This window comes from Lolium perenne, chromosome 3, assembly GCF_019359855.2.
Source record: "Lolium perenne isolate Kyuss_39 chromosome 3, Kyuss_2.0, whole genome shotgun sequence".
Lineage (NCBI taxonomy): Eukaryota > Viridiplantae > Streptophyta > Magnoliopsida > Poales > Poaceae > Lolium > Lolium perenne.
In genome coordinates this window covers 349,501,328-349,524,464 of record NC_067246.2, presented here as the reverse complement: position 1 = coordinate 349,524,464, position 23,137 = coordinate 349,501,328, and positions in this window count along the sequence as shown.

Here is a 23,137-nt window from a genome sequence, read left to right as displayed (position 1 = left end):
GGAGGACGGTGATCATGGCGACATCGTCAGTGCGAGCGCTGGCCAATGGGGTTATCTAGGAGGGAGCAGGTGAGGTGGTGATCACGCGTGCGAGATGAGGGAGTGAGAGGAGGACGACAGCGACGAGGTGAGCGTGCGCTCTGTCGTGTCCAGAGACGTGCTCATGCACGGTCTGGCACATCCTGGGCGTCGTGGGCGCGGTCTGGGCACGTCGAGTCTGGGCACTGCCGTGCATTTCTATGGCCAAGGAAGGTACCGGGGTGACGAGGAGAGTGTGAGGAAGAGAGTTGACATGGTCGTGCATGTTTGATGGGAGTGGAGAGAAAATTTGGCATGATGATGCCATGGTGCACGGCATGATGAGGTGGTGATCATTTTTATGCTTTAAACAATGTCTCCTAGGCCTGGCTTTGTGTAATGGGGTAAGAGAGAGTCAATGATGATCAAAAGTGGGATGGTTTAGTCTAAGAACCAACATATATTAGAGTGTGTGTAAAATCCAGAAAGTTGCACATAGGGTGTTTGTTGTAATGGCCGAAAGAAATAAAATTTTGAATTTTGCAATTCTTTTTGGTGGAAGTGCTTCAAATAATATTTGAGACATAAGGGTGGTGGTGGTGTGTAAAATGGAATTGATTGGTGAAGTATCAAAATGGGTATGATCTACACTTTGTTTCAATGTTGCCACTTGTCACTTTTATATTGAGCAATAGAGGCAGAGTCAACTATGGTGGTCAACACAAAAAGTGTTCATCTTGATATGGTCTTGGATGAGGTGGAAAGAATTGAGAAGGTTTAGTTTAAGAATATCTTAAACCAGGGGCTCAAAGTTGTTAACATTTTATTATGGGCAGATTTGACCATTATCATATGTGATGAGAATTTGAATTTTCCTTGGCTTTGATTTGTGTTTCTTGGATGCAAAAGTGTTTGTTATTGATCTATTGATGTTTCCCAAGCATTGGCACAAGTTAATATGGCCTAGGTTCAAGATTTATAAAAGTGGCCATAGCCTCATATGTGAATTTCATATTTTATTTTCATTTCTTTTTCTTTGACCTAAAACACTACTTTGAGTTCATGGGGTGTTAGGTTAGGTTTCATAATGAGTTCAAATCATTTGTTAAGGTAAAGGTGGCATAATACAAGAATTGCAATTATGGCTATGTGCCACATATGTCTTTTTCCTTTATTTTATTTTATTTTATTTTTATTTGTTTCTTGCTGACTTCCAAAGAGCAAGATTTAGGGTTTAATATTATTGGGGAACACTTAAAACAAGAATCATGGCAAAAGTCATCACACACATGCATGAGCACTATGCTCCTAACTTAATTTAATAGAAGTTTTTGTTGGTTCCAAAATTTGGAAATAGGGAAATTCCTTTTCTCTTTGTTTTAAAATTTGGGATGTTACAAACCCTTCCCCCTTAAACAAATCTCGTCCCGAGGGATTTTAAGAAAAGTTAGGTTCCTAAGAGAGATTGGGCAGAGGGGTTAACAGGAAAACATACTTTGCATGGCTTGGGGTGCTTCCTGGGCTTCTGTGGCATTCATGTGGTAGAGACGGCCGTTGTGGTTGTTCGGGTTCCTTCTAGCTGCAAAGCGGCGCTATTGCTGGGCTGGTGCAGCGGTATTGGGGGAAGTCTTGGCTAACCTTTTGGGGCACTCATTGGAGTAGTGACCCACAATTCCACATCCATAACAAGTTATGGTTGACTTGTCTTTTGGGGTGACGGGGACAGCGTTACTTCCAGTCCTTGGGGCATTATTGGGGTTGTTTTCCATTGAGGTGGTTGTTGTTGTTGGTGTGGTTGCCGTTGTTGGCCTCCGGGCTTCGGGTGGCCTCCATTATTGTTGTTGTTGTTTGGACGGTAAGTCTGAACAGGTGGCTTGTTGTTTCTTGGGGCAAATCCTCCACTTGAATTGTTGCGGTACTTCTGTGCATTACTGGGTCCATTCTGATGCATCATTCTGCGTTTGCGGTTCTCGTTGGCTTGATGCAGCTTCCCTTCCATCTGTATGGCTGAGTCCACTAGGGCTTCTAGGTCAGTGAACGGAATGTTCACTAACACAGTTTGCATCTCGTCATGCAGTCCGTTCAGAAATCTTTCCTTCCTCTTCTCGTTGGTGTCGGTCTCATCCGGGGCGTACCTTGACAGAGTGAGAAACCTGTCGCGGTATTCCACCACAGACATTCATCCTTGTTTGAGTTCCCGGAACTCGTGTCTCATCTTCTTGATCAGTCCTTGGGGCACATGGTATTTACTGAACTTGAGCTTGAAGTTTTCCCAAGTCATCATCTATCCCGCATTCATTGCACGGGCACTTGTCCACCAGGCTCTAGCAGGTCCTGATAGGTAATGGGTGGCAAACAGTACTTTTTCTGCGGCTTCTACTCCCGCAACTTCTAGGTTGTTCTCCATTATCTGGAGCTAGTCATCAGCATCTAGGGGCTCTCCTGTCTTGCTAAACATTGGGGGATTAGTGTTCTGGAAATTCGTCAGCTTCGATCCAGGGTGATCATGGTTTCCATGGCCTTGATTGTTCTGGGCTATCTGCTGCAGTGCGACAATATTGGCTTGTCGTTCAGCTCTCTCGGCTTCTCGGTCTGCCATCATCATCTGTATCATTTGCATCATTGCATCCTGGTTGGTGTTGCGGGTTGGAGGGGCCATCTGAACATTGAGGTAGATGATAAGATAAGAGGGAAATTTCTATGGTTTGTTTGGTTCAAAGTTCAAAAAGTTTCAAAACTTGAGTAGTGTTGAGGGGGTAAAAACCAACAATACTTTTTCATTCATACCAAACATCACACATTACAAATCTAACACACCGTTGGTTTGAAGAATCATTCATTCGCTCTACGATACAAGGGGATCCTGATACAAAACTCACACCTACTCAAGTGCTTTAGTGATACTACTCTTCATTTGGGATGGTGGGTTCTTCATCTTCATGGGTAGTGTGCTTAGCGAAAGGTGCGAGCGTTGTCCAACTCCTTGCGGGTCTTGCGCAGCAGGAAGTCCAGGCATGCGACATAGTAGTTCATCTCCGGGTGCGGTGGCATGGTTATTGGTCTTCCCATGGGGTCATGTCTTGGGTAGTAAACAAAGCGAGTGTTCTTGATCTTGTTCTCATTTTGTCCACACAAACGGGCAATTGCTTCCTGCATGGCTTTGACTATTCCATCCTTCCAAGTGTTTCCCGTTGCAGAAAACCATATGGTTTCCCATATTGGGGCTCCAAGCTTTTCTCTCAGATCTGCAGTAACTTCCCACCGAGGTGGTCCTCCCGACGGATGGTTGAGGGGTATTCCGAAGAACTCGGGATACGGGCGTCCTAAATATTCCACTAGTTGCTTTAAATCCTTCTCGAACATTAGGTCTCCTCCATGGCCAAGCTGATAGGACTCACATTGGTACTCCATCTATGAGCAATTAGGATGAGAAAGCTAGAGAAGTGAGCAAGTGTGTCAAATTTTTAGATATAATTTCAAGAAAAGTAGTGCATGGATTTCCCATTTTTAAAAGATCTCAAAGATAAGGGTGATACGTCCAATTTGCATCACTATTTTGTATCATAATTTGCTGTTATTCATTGATATATTTCATATTTGGGTTCAATACTTATGTTATTTCATCTATTTTGCATGTTTCATCATTATTGGAGGATCAAGCACCGGAGCCAGGATTCTGCTGGAAAAAGCACCGTCAGAACGCAATATTTCGGAAGATCAACTGTGGAAGGAAATTATACCAAAAATCCTATTTTTCAAGATGACGAAGGAAGCCAGAAGGAGGAGCTGAGAAGGCCCAAGGTGGGGCCAGACCACAGGCCGGCGCGACCCATGGCCTGGCCGCGCCACCTTGTGGTGTGGGGGCCCCACAGCCCCTTTCGCCTCCTTTTCTTCGTGAAACCCTTCGTCCTGAAAACCTCAGCTCCAGAGGGTACGTCGCGAAGAGCCACAGCCGCCTCTGCGGGGCGGAGAACACCAGAGAGAAAAGAGCTCTCGGGCGGGCAGGAATCCGCCAGGGAAATTCCCTCCCGGAGGGGGAAATCGACGCCATCGTCACCGCCATCGAGCTGGACATCATCTCCATCGCCATCACCATCATCTTCATCATCATCATCGCCATCTCCACCGCAGCACCTCGTCACCGCCGTAGCAATTTGGGTTTGATCTTGATTGTTTGATAGGGGAAACTCTCCCGGTGTTGATTTCTACTTGTTATTGTTGCTATTGAGTGAAACCGTTGAACCAAGGTTTATGTTCAGATTGTTATTCATTATCATATCACCTCTGATCATGTTCCATATGATGTCTCGTGAGTAGTTCGTTTAGTTCTTGAGGACATGGGTGAAGTCTAAATGTTAGTAGTGAACTATGGTTGAGTAATATTCAATGTTATGATATTTAAGTTGTGGTGTTATTCTTCTAGTGGTGTCATGTGAACGTCGACTACATGACACTTCACCTTTATGGGCCTAGGGGAATGCATCTTGTACTCGTTTGCCAATTGCGGGTTTGCCGAAGTGACAGAAACCTAAGCCCCCGTTGGTATATCGATGCAGGAGGGATAGCAGGATCTCAGAGTTTAAGGCTGTGGTTAGATTTATTCTTAATTACTTTCTTGTAGTTGTGGATGCTTGCAAGGGGTATAATCACAAGTATGTATTAGTCCTAGGAAGGGCGGTACATTAGCATAGGTTCACCCACACAACACTTATCATAACAATGAAGATTAATTAGCCGTATGTAGCGAAAGCACTAGACTAAAATCCCGTGTGTCCTCGAGAACGTTTGGTCATTATAAGTAAACAACCCGGCTTGTCCTTTGCGCTAAAAAGGATTGGGCCACTCACTGCAATTGTTACTCTCGCACTTTACTTACTCGTACTTTATTCAACTGTTACATCAAAACCCCCTGAATACTTGTCTGTGAGCATTTACAGGGAATCCTTCATCGAAACTGCTTGTCAACACCTTCTGCTCCTCGTTGGGATCGACATTCTTACTTATCGAAGATACTACGATACACCCCCTATACTTGTGGGTCATCAAGACTATTTTCTGGCGCCGTTGCCGGGGAGTGAAGCGCTATTGGTAAGTGGAATTGGTAAGGAAAACCTTTACTGTTTGTGCTGATTTTATTTCTGCCTGCTGCTATAAGTCATTATGGAGAGATCTTCTCTTCAATTTCTATTTGGGAAATCTACTACTACTGCAACGGTAGTGGATGAGGCGCCAGGTGAGGAAGTGATACCATATAAAATATCTATGAAAATTATTGAACGTGTTATGGATAACCGCTATGAAGGGGATGGAACTATTCATCCTGGTGATCATTTACTGTTTTTGCATGAATTATGCGGGTTATTCAAATGTGCAGGTATTGCCATGAATGAAGTTAGAAAGAAACTATTCTCTATATTGCTGTCTGGTAAAGCAGCGCATTGGTATAAATTGCTGAAGAATGGTGATTCTCTTGATTGGGAGGACATTGTGCCTTTATTTTATTCCAAATTCTATCCTCCAAGTGAAATTCACAAAGATCGTAACCGCATATATAATTTCTGGCCTCATGATGGAGAAAGTATTGCCCAAGCTTGGGGGAGATTGAAGTCTTTAATGCTCAAATGCCCCATTCATGAGCTTCCTGGTAATGTTATTATTGATAATTTCTATGCAAGACTTTCTTTTCAAGACAAGACCTTGCTGGATACTTCTTGTTCTGGATCATTTACACGCAACAAAGAAGAGTTTAAAAGGGACCTTCTTGATCGGATCCAAGAAAATACTGAAGGTTGGGAGAACGACAAGGATAGAGAATCAGGTATAATTTATGATTATAAATGCATTGAAGCTTTTATGGATACTGATAAATTTCGTAATATGAGTGCTAAATATGGTCTTGATTCTCAAGTTGCTGCAAATCTTTATAAAGCTTTTGCCTCTCATTATGAATTGCCTAAGAAGAATTTTGATAAGTATCATGAACCGTATAAAGATAAAATTGATTCATCTATTAATAAATGCGTTGTAGTTGAAACTGCTGATCATGTTATTCCTGAAGCTTATATTGAAAAAACTCCTTTCCCTGCTAAAATGAAGGAGTACTCTGTTATAAATAGTGTGGTTCATAAAAGTGAAAAGAAACCTGTAGAACCTGAAGAACAAATAAAAGTTGAACCTGCTGTTGCAATAGTTAAAGATCTTGTGACTGAAAATGTGGAGGATGGTCATATTATTTTCTGTGACGATGCTTCTAATATTGTTTCACATCCTAATAAACCCAAACAAGTTAGTGTTCCTATGCTATCTGTTAGAATTGGTGATCATTGCTATTATGGTTTATGTGATATTGGTGTAAGTGTTAGTGCTATTCCTTATGAGCTTTACACGGAGATTATGCACGAAATTGATTCTTGTGAACTTGAAGATATTGATGTGGTTATTCAGCTGGCTAATAGAGAAACTATTTCTCCAATTGGTATTGTTCGAGATGTGGAAGTTCTACGTGGTAAGATTAAATATCCTGCTGACTTTTTGGTACTTGGTTCTGCTGCTAGTGATTATTGTCCTATCATTTTTGGTAGACCTTTTCTAAATACTTGTGGAGCTATTATAGATTGCAAGAAAGAGAAAATTTTGACTAAATTTGCTGGTGAATCTTATGAGTTTAACTTCTCTAAATTTACCAAAACTCCTTATAAAGCTAATTTGCCTAGTGATGATATTAAAATGGAGCAGTGTGCATCTATTGTTCTTGTTCCTAATAATTCTTTGCAGCAACATTTGGAGAATAGCGAGAGTGAAGTTTTTAGGAAAGAAAGAGATGAGCTTGAGGAAATTTTTCTTCGCCAACCTATTCTCAAGCATGATTTACCGGTGGAAGATTTGGGTACAACACCGCCACCAAAGGAAGATCCTGTTTTTGATTTAAAGCCTTTGCCTGATAATCTTAAATATGCTCATATTGATGATAAGAAAATATATCCTGTTATTATTAGTTCTAAGCTTTCAGAGATTGAGGAAGAAAGGTTATTGGAAATATTGAAGAAACACCAAGGAGCTATTGGCTACACTCTTGATGATTTGAAGGGGATTTCTCCTTCTATTTGCCAACATGCTATTAATATGGAAGATGATGCAAAGCCTGTTGTTGAACATCAGCGTCGTCTAATTCCGAAGATGAAGGAGGTGGTAAGGAATGAGGTATTAAAACTTCTTGAAGCTGGTATTATATATCCTATTGCTGATAGTAGATGGGTTAGTCCTGTGCATTGCGTTCCCAAGAAAGGAGGAATGACTGTTGTGCCTAATGATAATGATGAGCTCATCCCTCAAAGAGTAGTTGTAGGGTATAGAATGTGCATTGATTTTCGAAAAGTTAATAAAGTTACTAAGAAAGATCATTACCCTTTACCATTTATTGATCAAATGCTAGAAAGATTGTCTAAAAATACTCATTTTTGTTTTCTTGATGGTTATTCTGGGTTTTCACAAATTGCTGTTAAAACTAAAGATCAAGAGAAAACCACTTTTACTTGTCCCTATGGAACTTATGCTTATAGGCGTATGCCTTTTGGTTTATGTAATGCTCCTGCTACTTTTCAAAGATGCATGTCTGCTATTTTTCATGGCTTTTGTGAGAGTATTGTGGAAGTATTCATGGATGATTTTTCCGTCTATGGGAATTCTTTTGATAGTTGCTTGCGAAACCTTGATAAAGTTTTGCAGAGATGTGAAGAAACTAACCTTGTTCTTAATTGGGAGAAATGTCACTTTATGGTTAATGAAGGAATTGTATTGGGACATAAAATTTCTGAGAGAGGTATTGAAGTTGATAGAGCTAAAGTTGAAGCAATTGAGAAGATGCCCTATCCGAGGGATGTTAAAGCTCAGCAAAGGAGGAAATTCTTTTATGACTTGAGGCATTATTTCTGGGATGACCCACACTTATATAAAGAAGGAGTGGATGGTATTATGCGAAGATGTGTTCCCGAATATGAACAACAGGAGATATTGAGTAAATGCCATGGTAGTGCTTATGGAGGACATCACGCCGGAGAAAGAACCGCGCAAAAGGTTCTACAATCAGGTTTTTATTGGCCAACTCTCTTCAAGGATGCGAGAAAGTTTATTTTATCTTGTGATGAATGCCAAAGGGTTGGTAATATCTCCAGACGTAATGAAATGCCTATGAATTATACTCTTGTTATTGAACCATTTGATTGTTGGGGATTTGACTTCATGGGACCTTTTCCGTCTTCAGAAGGTAACACTCATATACTTGTTGATGTTGATTATGTTACTAAATGGGTGGAAGCCATACCTACAAAAAGTGCTGATGGTGAGACCTCTTTAAGAATGCTTTTAGACATTATTTTTCCTAGATTTGGAGTGCCTAGATATATTATGACTGATGGAGGTTCTCATTTTATTCATGGAGGTTTTAGAAAAACTCTTGCTAGGTATGGTATTAATCATAGAATTGCTTCCGCTTATCATCCTCAAACTAGTGGTCAAGTAGAATTATCAAATAGAGAGATTAAATCTATCTTGCAAAAGACTGTTAATAAAACTAGAAAGAATTGGGCTAGTAAATTGAAGGATGCACTATGGGCTTATAGAACTGCTTATAAAAATCCCATGGGAATGTCACCTTATAAAATGGTTTATGGGAAAGCTTGTCATTTACCTTTAGAACTAGAACACAAAGCTTATTGGGCAGTTAGAGAATTAAATAAAGATCCTAAACTTGCCGGTGATAAGAGGTTGTTGCAATTAAGTTCTCTAGATGAATGGAGAAGTGAAGCCTATGAAAATGCTAAACTCTTTAAAGAGAAAGTTAAGAAATGGCATGATAGAAGGATAATCAAAAGAGAGTTTAATGTTGGGGATAAAGTCCTATTGTATCGGTCTCGTCTCAGATTCTTTGCAGGGAAATTACTCTCGAAATGGGAAGGACCATATGTTGTTGAGGAGGTGTATCGTTCAGGAGCAATTAAAATTAGCTCTCTCCAAGGCAATGCTACGCAAGTGGTGAATGGACAAAGACTCAAGCATTATATCTCGGGTGATTCTTATAATGTTGATGTTGATATTATTCAAGTGGAAACACCGGAGGCTTTCATCAAAGGACAAATTGACAGTCCGCCAGAACTCGACTTTGAATAGGTAACAGTACTGGTAATGAAAAGTTCGCAATCTACTTTCCGAACAATATTTTTGCTGTTTTTGGAAAATATGAAAAATTACGAGATCGAAACGGAGTGGAAAAGACGCACGAGGGCGTGCCACCATAGGCTGGCGCGGCCTAGCCTGGGCCCGCGCCGCCCTATGGTCTAGCCTCCTCGTCGCCCCTTTCCGACTCTGGTTCGATCTGGTACTTTCCTTTTGTCGTGAAAATATTTGCTATATAATCCCCCGGACCCCTGGAAGTCCGTATATCGTTTTCTCGACGTGTTTTGTTTCAAGCTGTTTGTGCCAGGATTTGTTTCGGATCTAGAGCCATCATGTCTTCGTCGGGAACTCCGAAGGACAGCTCCTGCAAGGATGTTGGCAATTTGTACATGGAGGAGCTGAGGATGCACCCAAAGGAGTTGATGCTCGTCGAGGGAAAACTGCAGATCAAAGATGTTCAGGGTCCCAAAGGAGAAGGAAACTTGGAAGACAGGATGGAGAAGCTAGAACAAGAGGTCTTCAATTACAAGAAGATGGCCGAGCGTGAAGTGGATATCTTCCACAAGATTGTGTCTGAACTCATTGCTGAACACGAGAAGGAAACTGCAAAGCTATGGGGCGACATCCTCTCACTTCACGACACCACCAACAAACTCCAAGCTCAACTCTATGACGTTCATAATCAGAATTGTGAGTATGAAAACAGGTTTAAACACATAAGCCGTGCTGCTAGTTTCAGGATTCCCGAGACCAAGATGTCATTTGTTGATGGAGAGCCTCTATTTTGGAAGTCTGAAGACGGGAATTCATCACCACCATCGCCGAAGGAGTAATTCATCATCGGTATTGGCATCCCCTTGGTTTGTTCCAAGCTTGGGGGAGTGCCGCGGTATCACATCATCACTACCTTTTACTTTTTATTGTCAAGTAGTGTCATATCATGAGTAGGGAAGTTATCATATAAGCTGGGTTGCAGTTTGGAAGTATCTCTCCTTTAGTTGGTTATTGATGTCTACTTCCCCCTCCTTTTCCTGTAGACAGTGTTGGGTCTCCAAGAGCAGAGGTTTGTAGAACAGCAGCAAGTTTTCCCTTAAGTGGATCACCCAAGGTTTATCGAACTCAGGGAGGAAGAGGTCAAAGATATCCCTCTCATGCAACCCCGCAACCACAAAGCAAGAAGTCTCTTGTGTCCCCAACACACCTAATAGGTGCACTAGTTCGGCGAAGAGATAGTGAAATACAAGTGGTATGAATATATATGAGCAGTAGCAACGGTGCTAGAAAATAGCTTGTTGGCGTGTAGTTGATGGTGGTAGTATTGCAGCAGCAGTAACGCAGTAAAACAGTAAACAAGCAGCGATAGCAGTATTTAGGAACAAGGCCTAGGGATTAGACTTTCACTAGTGGACACTCTCAACATTGATCACATAACAGAATAGATAAATGCATACTCTACACTCTTGTTGGATGATGAACACATTGCGTAGGATTACACGAACCCTCAATGCCGGAGTTAAGAAGCTCCACAATTCAATGTTCATATTTAAGTAACCTTAGAGTGCATGAAAGATCAATTCGACTAAACCAAGTACTAACATAGCATGCACACTGTCACCTTCATGCATATGTAGGAGGAATAGATCACATCAATACTGTCATAGCAATAGTTAACTTCGCAATCTACAAGAGATCATGATCATAGCATAAACCAAGTACTAACACGGATGCACACACTGTCACCATTACATCGTGCAGGAGGAATAAAACTACTTTAATAACATTGCTAGAGTAGCACATAGATAAATTGTGATACAAAACACATTGCAATCATAAAGAGATATAAATAAGCACCTCACTATGCCATTCATCAGTGAATAAGTATTCTGTGAAATATAGCCTAAGAGACCCACACGGTGCACACACTGTCACCTTTACACACGTGGGACAAGGAGTCTCCGGAGATCACATAAGTAAAATTCACTTGACTAGCATAATGACATCTAGATTACAAGCATCATCATATGAATCTCAATCATGTAAGGCAGCTCATGAGATTATTGTATTGAAGTACATAGGAGAGAGATGAACCACATAGCTACCGGTACAGCCCCGAGCCTCGATGGAGAACTACTCCCTCCTCATGGGAGCAGCAGCGGTGATGAAGATGGCGGTGAAGATGGCAGCGGTGTCGATGGAGAAGCCTTCCGGGGGCACTTCCCCGTTCCGGCGGCGTGCCGGAACAGAGACTCCTGTCCCCCAGATCTTGGCTTCGCGATGGCGGCGGCTCTGGAAGGTTTCTGTGGGTTTCGTCCAACGCATCAGGGTTTTCGCGACGGAGGCTTTAAATAGGCGAAGAGGCGGCGCCAGAGGGTCGAAGGGGTGCCCACACCATAGGGTGGCGCGGGCCCCCTAGCCGCGCCGACCTATGGTCTGGGGGCCCAGTGCCCCCTCTCTGGCGGCTCTCGGGTGTTCTGGATGCTTCCGGGCAAAATAGGAACATGGGCGTTGATTTCGTCCGATTCCGAGAATATTTCGTTACTAGGATTTCTGAAACCAAAAACAGCAGAAAACAGGAACTGGCACTTCGGCATCTTGTTAATAGGTTAGTTCCAGAAAATGCACGAATATGACAAAAAGCGTGCATAAAACATGTAGATAACATCAATAATGTGGCATGGAACATAAGAAATTATCGATACATTGGAGACGTATCAGCATCCCCAAGCTTAGTTCTGCTCGTCCCGAGCAGGTAAAACGATAACAAAGATAATTTCTGGAGTGACATGCCATCATAACCTTGATCATACTATTGTAAACATATGTAATGAATGCAGCGATCAAAACAATGGTAATGACATGAGTAAACAACTGAATCATAAAGCAAAGACTTTTCACGAATAGCACTTTCAAGACAAGCATCAATAAGTCTTGCATAAGAGTTAACTCATAAAGCAATAATTCAAAGTAAAGGTATTGAAGCAACACAATGGAAGATTAAGTTTCAGCGGTTGCTTTCAACTTGTAACATGTATATCTCATGGATAGTTGTCAATGCAAAGTAATATAACAAGTGCAATATGCAAGTATGCAGGAATCAATGCACAGTTCACACAAGTGTTTGCTTCTTAAGGTGGAGAGAAATAGGTGAACTGACTCAACATAAAAGTAAAAGAAAGGCCCTTCGCAGAGGGAAGCAGGGATTAAATCATGTGCTAGAGCTTTTTAAGTTTTGAAATCATATAGAGCATAAAAGTAAAGTTTTGAGAGGTGTTTGTTGTTGTCAACGAATGGTAATGGGTACTCTAACTACCTTATCAACCAGACTTTCAAGAGCGGCTCCCATGAAGTACGTTATCTCTACCAGCAAGGTAGATCATCCCTCTTCTCTTTTGTTTACACATGTATTTTAGTTTCATTATAGGTGACACTCCTCCCAACCTTTTGCTTACACAAGCCATGGCTAACCGAATCCTCGGGTGCCTTCCAACATTCACATACCATGAAGGAGTGTCTATTTGCAAAATTAAGTTGCTTACTGATGAATCAGAGCAAAACATGTGAAGAGAATTATAAATGCAAGTTGTAATTAATTGGGGCTGGGAACCCCATTGCCAGCTCTTTTTGCAAAATTATTGGATAAGCGGATGAAGCCACTAGTCCATTTTGAAAGTCTGTCAAGAGTAAATGACAAGGTTGAAAGATAAACACCACATACTTCCTCATGAGCTATAAAACATTAACACAAATTGAGAAGCATTTTGAAGGTTTAAAGGTAGCACATGAAGTATTTACTTGGAATGGCAGAAAATACCATGTAGTAGGTAGGTATGGTGGACACAAATGGCATAGTGGTTGGCTCAAGGATTTTGGATGCATGAGAAGTATTCCCTCTCGATACAAGGCTTAGGCTAGCAAGGTTATTTGAAACAAACACAAGGATGAACCGGTGCAGCAAAACTCACATAAAAGACATATTGTAAACATTATAAGACTTTACACCGTCTTCCTTGTTGTTCAAACTCAATACTAGAAATTATCTAGACCTTAGAGAGACCAATTATGCAAACCAAATTTTAGCATGCTCTATGTATTTCTTCATTACTAGGTGCAAAGTATATGATGCAAGAGCTTAAACATGAGCACAACAATTGCCAAGTATCACATTACCCAAGACATTATAGCAATTACTACATGTAGCATTTTCCAATTCCAACCATATAAAAATTTAACGAAGCAGTTTCAACCTTCGCCATGAAAATTAAAAGCTAAGAACACATGTGTTCATATGCAACAGCGGAGCGTGTCTCTCTCCCACACAAGCATGATGTAATCCAATTTATTCAAACACAAACAAAAATAAAAGCACACAGACGCTCCAAGTAAAGCACATAAGATGTGACCGAATAAAAATATAGTTTCAAGAGAAGGAACCTGATAATTTGTCGATGAAGAAGGGGATGCCTTGGGCATCCCCAAGCTTAGACGCTTGAGTCTTCTTGAAATATGCAGGGATGAACCACCGGGGCATCCCCAAGCTTAGACTTCTCACTCTTCTTGATCATAGTATATCATCCTCCTCTCTTGACCCTTGAAAACTTCCTCCACACCAAACTCGAAACAAACTCATTAGAGGGTTAGTGCATAATCAAAAATCCACATGTTCAGAGGTGACACAATCATTCTTAACACTTCTGGACATTGCCCAAAGCTACTGGAAGGTAATGGAACAAAGAAATCCACCCAACATAGCGAAAGAAGCAATGCGAAATAAAAGGCAGAATCTGTCAAAACAGAACAGTCCGTAAAGACGAATTTTAAAATGGCACCAGACTTGCTCAGATGAAAATGCTCAAATTGAATGAAAGTTGCGTACATATCTGAGGATCACTCACGTAAATTGGCATAATTTTCTGAGTTACCTACAGAGAATTAGGCCCAGATTCGTGACAGCAAGAAAACAGTTTCTGCGCAGTAATCCAAATCTAGTATGAACCTTACTATCAACGACTTTACTTGGCACAACAAAACACAAAACTAAGATAAGGAGAGGTTGCTACAGTAGTAAACAACTTCCAAGACACAAATATAAAACAAAGTACTGTAGCAAAATAACACATGGGTTATCTCCCAAGAAGTTCTTTCTTTATAGCCATTAAGATGGGCTCAGCAGTTTTAATGATGCACTCGCAACAAATAGTATTTGAAGCAAAAGAGAGCATCAAGAGGCAAATTCAAAACACATTTAAGTCTAACATGCTTCCTATGCATAGGAATCTTGTAAATAAACAAGTTCATGAAGAGCAAAGTAACAAGCATAGGAAGATAGAACAAGTGTAGCTTAAAAAAATTCAGCACATAGAGAGGTGTTTTAGTAACATGAAAATTTCCACAACCATATTTTCCTCTCTCATAATAACTTTTAGTAGTAACATGAGCAAACTCAACAATATAACTATCACATAAAGCATTCTTATCATGAGTCTCATGCATAAAATTATTACTCTCCACATAGGCATAATCAATTTTATTAGTTGTAGTGGGAGCAAATTCAACAAAGTAGCTATCATTATTATTCTCATCATCAAATATAGGAGGCATATCAAATTTATCCTCCATAACAGGTGGTAACAAAAGACCAATATCATTATCATAAATAGGAGGCAAAGTATCATCAAAGTAAATTTTCTCCTCAATGCTTGGGGGAATAAAAAGATCATGAAAACTAGCTTCCCCAAGCTTAGAACTTTCTATATTATTATCAACAATGGTGTTCAAAGCGTTCATACTAATATTACTACCAGCATGCAAATAAGATTCCATAGGTTTTTTAATTTTCGCATCAAACAATCCATGTTTTAAATCAGGAAATAGAATAAGAAGATCATTCTTGTCCATTATGCCAAACTAGTGTAAACAAGAAACAAAAAGATGCAATTGCAGGATCTAAAGGAAATAGCTTCGAGTACTTACAACGGCGAAAATAGCTTAGTAGCCGAGATCCGGAGTGTGAGTACCTTTTACCTTTCCTCCCCGGCAACGGCGCCAAAAAATAGCTTGATGTCTACTTCCCCCTCCTTTTCCTGTAGACAGTGTTGGGTCTCCAAGAGCAGAGGTTTGTAGAACAGCAGCAAGTTTTCCCTTAAGTGGATCACCCAAGGTTTATCGAACTCAGGGAGGAAGAGGTCAAAGATATCCCTCTCATGCAACCCTGCAACCACAAAGCAAGAAGTCTCTTGTGTCCCCAACACACCTAATAGGTGCACTAGTTCGGCGAAGAGATAGTGAAATACAGGTGGTATATGAATATATATGAGCAGTAGCAACGGTGCCAGAAAATAGCTTGTTGGCGTGTAGTTGATGGTGGTAGTATTGCAGCAGTAGTAACGCAGTAAAACAGTAAACAAGCAGCGATAGCAGTATTTAGGAACAAGGCCTAGGGATTAGACTTTCACTAGTGGACACTCTCAACATTGATCACATAACATAATAGATAAATGCATACTCTACACTCTTGTTGGATGATGAACACATTGCGTAGGATTACACGAACCCTCAATGCCGGAGTTAACAAGCTCCACAATTCAATGTTCATATTTAAGTAACCTTAGAGTGCATGAAAGATCAATTCGACTAAACCAAGTACTAACATAGCATGCACACTGTCACCTTCATGCATATGTAGGAGGAATAGATCACATCAATACTGTCATAGCAATAGTTAACTTCGCAATCTACAAGAGATCATGATCATAGCATAAACCAAGTACTAACACGGATGCACACACTGTCACCATTACATCGTGCAGGAGGAATAAAACTACTTTAATAACATTGCTAGAGTAGCACATAGATAAATTGTGATACAAAACACATTGCAATCATAAAGAGATATAAATAAGCACCTCACTATGCCATTCATCAGTGAATAAGTATTCTGTGAAATATAGCCTAAGAGACCCACACGGTGCACACACTGTCACCTTTACACACGTGGGACAAGGAGTCTCCGGAGATCACATAAGTAAAATTCACTTGACTAGCATAATGACATCTAGATTACAAGCATCATCATATGAATCTCAATCATGTAAGGCAGCTCATGAGATTATTGTATTGAAGTACATAGGAGAGAGATGAACCACATAGCTACCGGTACAGCCCCGAGCCTCGATGGAGAACTACTCCCTCCTCATGGGAGCAGCAGCGGTGATGAAGATGGCGGTGAAGATGGCAGCGGTGTCGATGGAGAAGCCTTCCGGGGGCACTTCCCCGTTCCGGCGGCGTGCCGGAATAGAGACTCCTGTCCCCCAGATCTTGGCTTCGCGATGGCGGCGGCTCTGGAAGGTTTCTGTGGGTTTCGTCCAACGCATCAGGGTTTTCGCGACGAAGGCTTTAAATAGGCGAAGAGGCGGCGCCAGACGGTCGAAGGGGTGCCCACACCATAGGGTGGCGCGGGCCCCCCTGGCCGCGCCGACCTATGGTCTGGGGGCCCAATGCCCCCTCTCTGGCGGCTCTCGGGTGTTCTGGATGCTTCCGGGCAAAATAGGAACATGGGCGTTGATTTCGTCCGATTCCGAGAATATTTCGTTACTAGGATTTCTGAAACCAAAAACAGCAGAAAACAGGAACTGGCACTTCGGCATCTTGTTAATAGGTTAGTTCCAGAAAATGCACGAATATGACATAAAGCGTGCATAAAACATGTAGATAACATCAATAATGTGGCATGGAACATAAGAAATTATCGATACGTTGGAGACGTATCAGTTATCTATGTATCCCTTGGTGTGAGTTATCGTTATGGAATATTAATGAGAAGTCTTATCATTTACATATTGCACATCTTATTTTAGTTTGCAATCTCTATTATATGATTTACCTTGTTGTTAGTATTGGTATCACTTTGGGAGCATTGAATAAATCTATTTGGTTTTGGCAAACTTAGCATTGGTCAATAGCAACAACACCTTGAGATTTAAGTAGAAAAGAGAAATACATGTAGTTATTTCATTGTCTTTCTTTCTTGTTAGCTCATAGCTTATTATTCTGAAGTTAAAATTGTTTGTGCTTACAAGGAAGATGCATGATTGTTTCTATCACATGTATATTTGTTTGTTTCCTTCAACTCTTATGCTTGCTAATTAGCCTTGCTAGCCAAAGACTTGTACTGAGAGGGAATACTTCTCGTGCGTCCAAACCTTAGCCCAAACCTATGTCATTTGTGTCCACCATACCTACCTACTACATGGTATTTTCTGCCATTCCAAGTAAATACTTCATGTGCTACCTTTAAACAATTCAAAACTTAGTATCTCTTATTTGTGTCAATGTTTTATAGCTCATGAGGAAGTATGTGGTGTTTTATCTTTCAATCTTGTTGGGCAACTTTCACCAATGGACTAGTGGCTTCATCCGCTTATCCAATAATTTTGCAAAAACAGCTGGCAATGGGATTCCCAGTCCCAAACTAATTAACCTAATTAGACACTCCTCCATGGTATGTGATTGATGGACGGCACCCGAAGGATTCAGTTAGCCATGGCTTGTGTAAGCAAAGGTTGGGGGGAGTGTCATCATAATAAAACTAAAATAAAAAGGCACTCCTTCATGGTATGAGATTGTTGGTAGGCACCCGAGGATTCGGTTAGCCATGGTTTGTGAAAGAAAGGTTGGAAGGAGTGCCACATAAAATGGAAATAATATGGGAGCCGCTCTTTGAAGGTTTGTCTGGCAAGGGAGTTAGAGTACCCGCTACCATTCGTTGACAACAACAAACACCTCTCAAAACTTTACTTTTATTCTCTTTATATGATTTCAAAACTGAAAAAAAGCTCTAGCACATGATTTAATCCCTGCTTCCCTCTGCGAAGGGCCTGTCTTTTATTTTATGTTGAGTCAGTAAACCTATTTCCCTCCATCCCAAGCAAGCATCTTAGTTGTTGTGATCAAACTATTATATTGAGATTTGCTTCATCATGTTTTTATTCTTCCTTGTTTAGTACAAGTTTTATCTGAATGAAAATAGCTTTGCAAGTTATCAATGATTATGAGGAGACTATTATGATTGAGTATGCAAGTTGTGCCATATAAACTTTAACATGAGAGCGCTGCTAAATAGATAAATATAATCTGTTAATTGTTCTCTGACCAAGAACGAAGTTTGCCATCACCAACTATGATTTCTTATGCACCTTTATTTGTGATTACCTTATACTTGTTTCCAGTTGAGTCATATGAGGAAGTTGTTTACTAGAATGTCTTGTGTGAATGAATATGATGCTTCTTGTCCGTATTTTATTTATCGACTCTTCACCCCATAAACATGTGGTCCTGTTTGCTGAGTTCAGTTTGGCTTGGGGACAAGCGAAGTCTAAGCTTGGGGGGAGTTGATACGTCCAATTTGCATCACTATTTTGTATCATAATTTGCTGTTATTCATTGATATATTTCATATTTGGGTTCAATACTTATGTTATTTCATCTATTTTGCATGTTTCATCATTATTGGAGGATCAAGCACCGGAGCCAGGATTCTGCTGGAAAAAGCACCGTCAGAACGCAATATTTCGGAAGATCAACTGTGGAAGGAAATTATACCAAAAATCCTATTTTTCAAGATGACGAAGGAAGCCAGAAGGAGGAGCTGAGAAGGCCCAAGGTGGGGCCAGACCACAGGCCGGCGCGGCCCATGGCCTGGCCGCGCCACCTTGTGGTGTGGGGGCCCCACAGCCCCTTTCGCCTCCTTTTCTTCGCGAAACCCTTCGTCCCGAAAACCTAAGCTCCAGAGGGTACGTCACGAAGAGCCACAGCCGCCTCTGCGGGGCGGAGAACACCAGAGAGAAAAGAGCTCTCCGGCGGGCAGGAATCCGCTGGGGAAATTCCCTCCCGGAGGGGGAAATCGACGCCATCATCACCGCCATCGAGCTGGACATCATCTCCATCGCCATCACCATCATCTTCATCATCATCATCGCCATCTCCACCGCAGCACCTCGTCACCGCCGTAGCAATTTGGGTTTGATCTTGATTGTTTGATAGGGGAAACTCTCCCGGTGTTGATTTCTACTTGTTATTGATGCTATTGAGTGAAACCGTTGAACCAAGGTTTATGTTCAGATTGTTATTCATTATCATATCACCTCTGATCATGTTCCATATGATGTCTCGTGAGTAGTTCGTTTAGTTCTTGAGGACATGGGTGAAGTCTAAATGTTAGTAGTGAACTATGGTTGAGTAATATTCAATGTTATGATATTTAAGTTGTGGTGTTATTCTTCTAGTGGTGTCATGTGAACGTCGACTACATGACACTTCACCTTTATGGGCCTAGGGGAATGCATCTTGTACTCGTTTGCCAATTACGGGGTTGCCGGAGTGACAGAAACCTAAGCCCCCGTTGGTATATCGATGCAGGAGGGATAGCAGGATCTCAGAGTTTAAGGCTGTGGTTAGATTTATTCTTAATTACTTTCTTGTAGTTGCGGATGCTTGCAAGGGGTATAATCACAAGTATGTATTAGTCCTAGGAAGGGCGGTACATTAGCATAGGTTCACCCACACAACACTTATCATAACAATGAAGATTAATTAGCCGTATGTAGCGAAAGCACTAGACTAAAATCCCGTGTGTCCTCGAGAACGTTTGGTCATTATAAGTAAACAACCCGGCTTGTCCTTTGCGCTAAAAAGGATTGGGCCACTCGCTGAAATTGTTACTCTCGCACTTTACTTACTCGTACTTTATTCAACTGTTACATCAAAACCCCCTGAATACTTGTCTGTGAGCATTTACAGGGAATCCTTCATCGAAACTGCTTGTCAACACCTTCTGCTCCTCGTTGGGATCGACATTCTTGCTTATCGAAGATACTACGATACACCCCCTATACTTGTGGGTCATCAAAGGGTGAGAATAAGTTTTCATAAATATTCACTTCATTTGTTTTTGAAACTAAATTTTTCAGACGTCCATTCTAACTAGGGTCTCCTAAGGTTAAACAATGGCTCTGATACCAACTTATCAACACCCGGATTTTTAAGTCCAGATGCCTATTATGCCGTACATCGCAATCCCAGGAATATTGTTTTTGCGAGACATAATAGATTGATATCACAACACATCATTCATTACATACCATAATCGTCTTACAAATAGAGGATCACATGATCCAGTCTTACAACATAGTGGATCTAGAGATCCAAATACAAAACACATATAGCGGACGCGAAGTAGCGGTCTTGGTCCATCTGTTCCACAGGCAACTGTTGACGTCAGGAGTAGTCCTAGTTATCGTAGACGTCCCGCTGTCCATCTTCATTTTACTGGTTCTCTTCATCATAGTCTGGCCATTTGAATAGCCAGGGACAAAGCCATGAGTACTTTAAAGTACTCGCAAACTAATACTAATGTAAGCACTATCACTATGGTAAGGGGGTGCTAAGCTCTAGGTTTATTTGCATAAAGCCAGTTTTATTTCATAAGCACTTTAGTAATAAGAGACACTTCATTTGCCTAACTTACTCAAGTGGGAACATTAGTGTCATTCCCACAACTCTGTTGTGATTCATGTCAAATTCACCTTTCAAGTTCAAGTCACAAGTCACCCTTCACATATCATATTTTTGAAAAGTTCTGATGAAGGAACAGTATGGCCTTTCCAACCGTCCTTAACCGTGGACGCGGCTATTCGAATAGTTTTACACTCTGCAGAGGTTGTACACTTGTGCCACAACATTTGCAAAAATCCGTCAGGGTTAACTGGCCCTGATTTATCACACTCCGTGTGCGGACTACCAACCATAACCTTTCACTTACATACCCTAGTATAGGCACCTCTCCCCATGACCTTGGCCTCCCAGTGAAGACAAACCGTCAGCCTGGGAACTGCACAGGGATTGGGCCGGACATTCACCTAATTTCACATCATTTCACTTTCAATGGAGGCAGCCTTGGCATAACCCCTATGACGCTTGTTTAGAGGGAACCCATACTAAGATACATAAACTTCCAGTTAAGCCCTACCCATAATCAGGTATTGTGGGGGTACTCAAAAATTGGAATGGTATCGCATCCGAACCCAACCATCAGTTTTTGTAAAGTTCACCATGTCATTCACAAGTCACATTCACCTTCAAAATCTTTCAATAGAATGACTCATCATTCCAAGGTTTTCAAAGTCATTTCATTTCACATGTTCCCATCTAGAGTAGTCAATTTTATTTGTTAGCACTAGCAACTAGTCATGAGGGGTGCTAACTAGCTTATAGCTTTCTAGGCTAAGTGTGATGCTCTTGTACTACTCCATAGCTAGACCAAGTGAATCATGAATCAAAAATACTCTTTGATAAACCATAGTCAAAACTTGTAAGGTAAAAACTTAGGATAGGATCAATAAGCATTAAGTAGAAAGTGATGGTGCCTTGCTCTTGTAGAGCTTTGCACTAGGTCAACTTGCAGGAATATTAGCTTGCCTTGATTGGGGTAGTGATCAAAATTCTCTTCTTCTTCCTCTTGATAGAAGACCTCCTCCTCCTGATGGTCTCCGGTACTAGCGTCTATAAACGAATACGAGGATACAATCACCAAAAAATACTTAAGTAGACTAATTAGCCTTAATGGCTCACACAAGATGATCTATCATCATCCCAATCATCCCTCAACCTTAGACTAGGGTTTCTTCTTTAGGGTTTGTAAAAATAACTTCCTTTTATGGATTAGGGTTCTATTTATTTTCTTTGGAGGAATAATTTCCTCTTATTGAATCTTTTTAAGATTTAACCTCCTCAAATAATAATATATGACCTAGGTTGACCAAGGTCAACTCTTCCTAATCATCATCTGGGAAAATGATTTAAATGAGGTACTACACCTCATGCAATTTAATACAACCATAGTATTGATTAAATGTCACCAAATAATTCAATATGAGATTATATATATCCTGGTCACTACCTCATGTTGAGTTACTTGAGACAAGATTTAAATGAGAGAATACCTCTCATATGATTTAATAAATATTTTTGGATAATTTAAATGGACTAGAAATAGCCATAGAGCCATTATTTAATCTAGACCATGATCATATGAAGTAACTATGTCGTATATTTACATATTCAGATAGACAATACGAATTGTGATTTTTGAGAGTTGGAATCAGCTCAAAAGCATGTTTGGTTGATTTTTAATAAATGTTTGAAATTTGAAAAGGCCCTGCCTTGTTATTTTCACCACATTAATTCTACAATGAATCTAGGGTTGGGACCAGTGTAGTTATTTAGATAATTTCATAAGCTTTCCAAATATATAAAATTTATTTATTTGCTTTAGTAGATTTTATTCTATTTAATTTTGAAAACAGCATCTGCAAAGAAATTGATTTAATTATAAATATTTGAATTTGAATCAGTGGGCTAGGCGGGAAACGCAGTTGGGCTAGGAGAGGAAAAAAGAACTGGGCCGGCCCACTTTGCGTCCAGCCCGAGCGGGCTGCCTGACGGGGTGGGTTCCACCTGTCAGCGAGTGTTTTCCTAGCCCGAAGCGGTACGCAGCAGGAGCCGTTAGATTAAAAGGGGATCGGACGGTGCACGATCGTCACCTTCCGCGACGGCGAGCAAACCCTGGACGCGGCAGTGGAGGTTGATGGCGGCTTGCCGGAGGCTCGGCGAGGGTTGGCGATGCGAGCAAACGGTCAAGGATTCGACGGAGAGTCGAAGGAGGGTCGAGGGAGCGGCGGAGGTTGCCTGGAGCTTCTCCTCCGTCGAGCTACTGCGGCGGTGGTCTCTGGTTAAATTGCGGCGGCGGAGTGGATAATGTGGAGAAGCAAGGGGTCAAGGAAGCTCAGAGAGGAGAGGGGAGTGGATTGGTGTGCTCAATGGAGGCAGGGGCGCTCCCCTTTTATAACGACGCGAGGTGGCCGAGGGTGTGGAGCAGGCGAGGGTGGCGACGGCG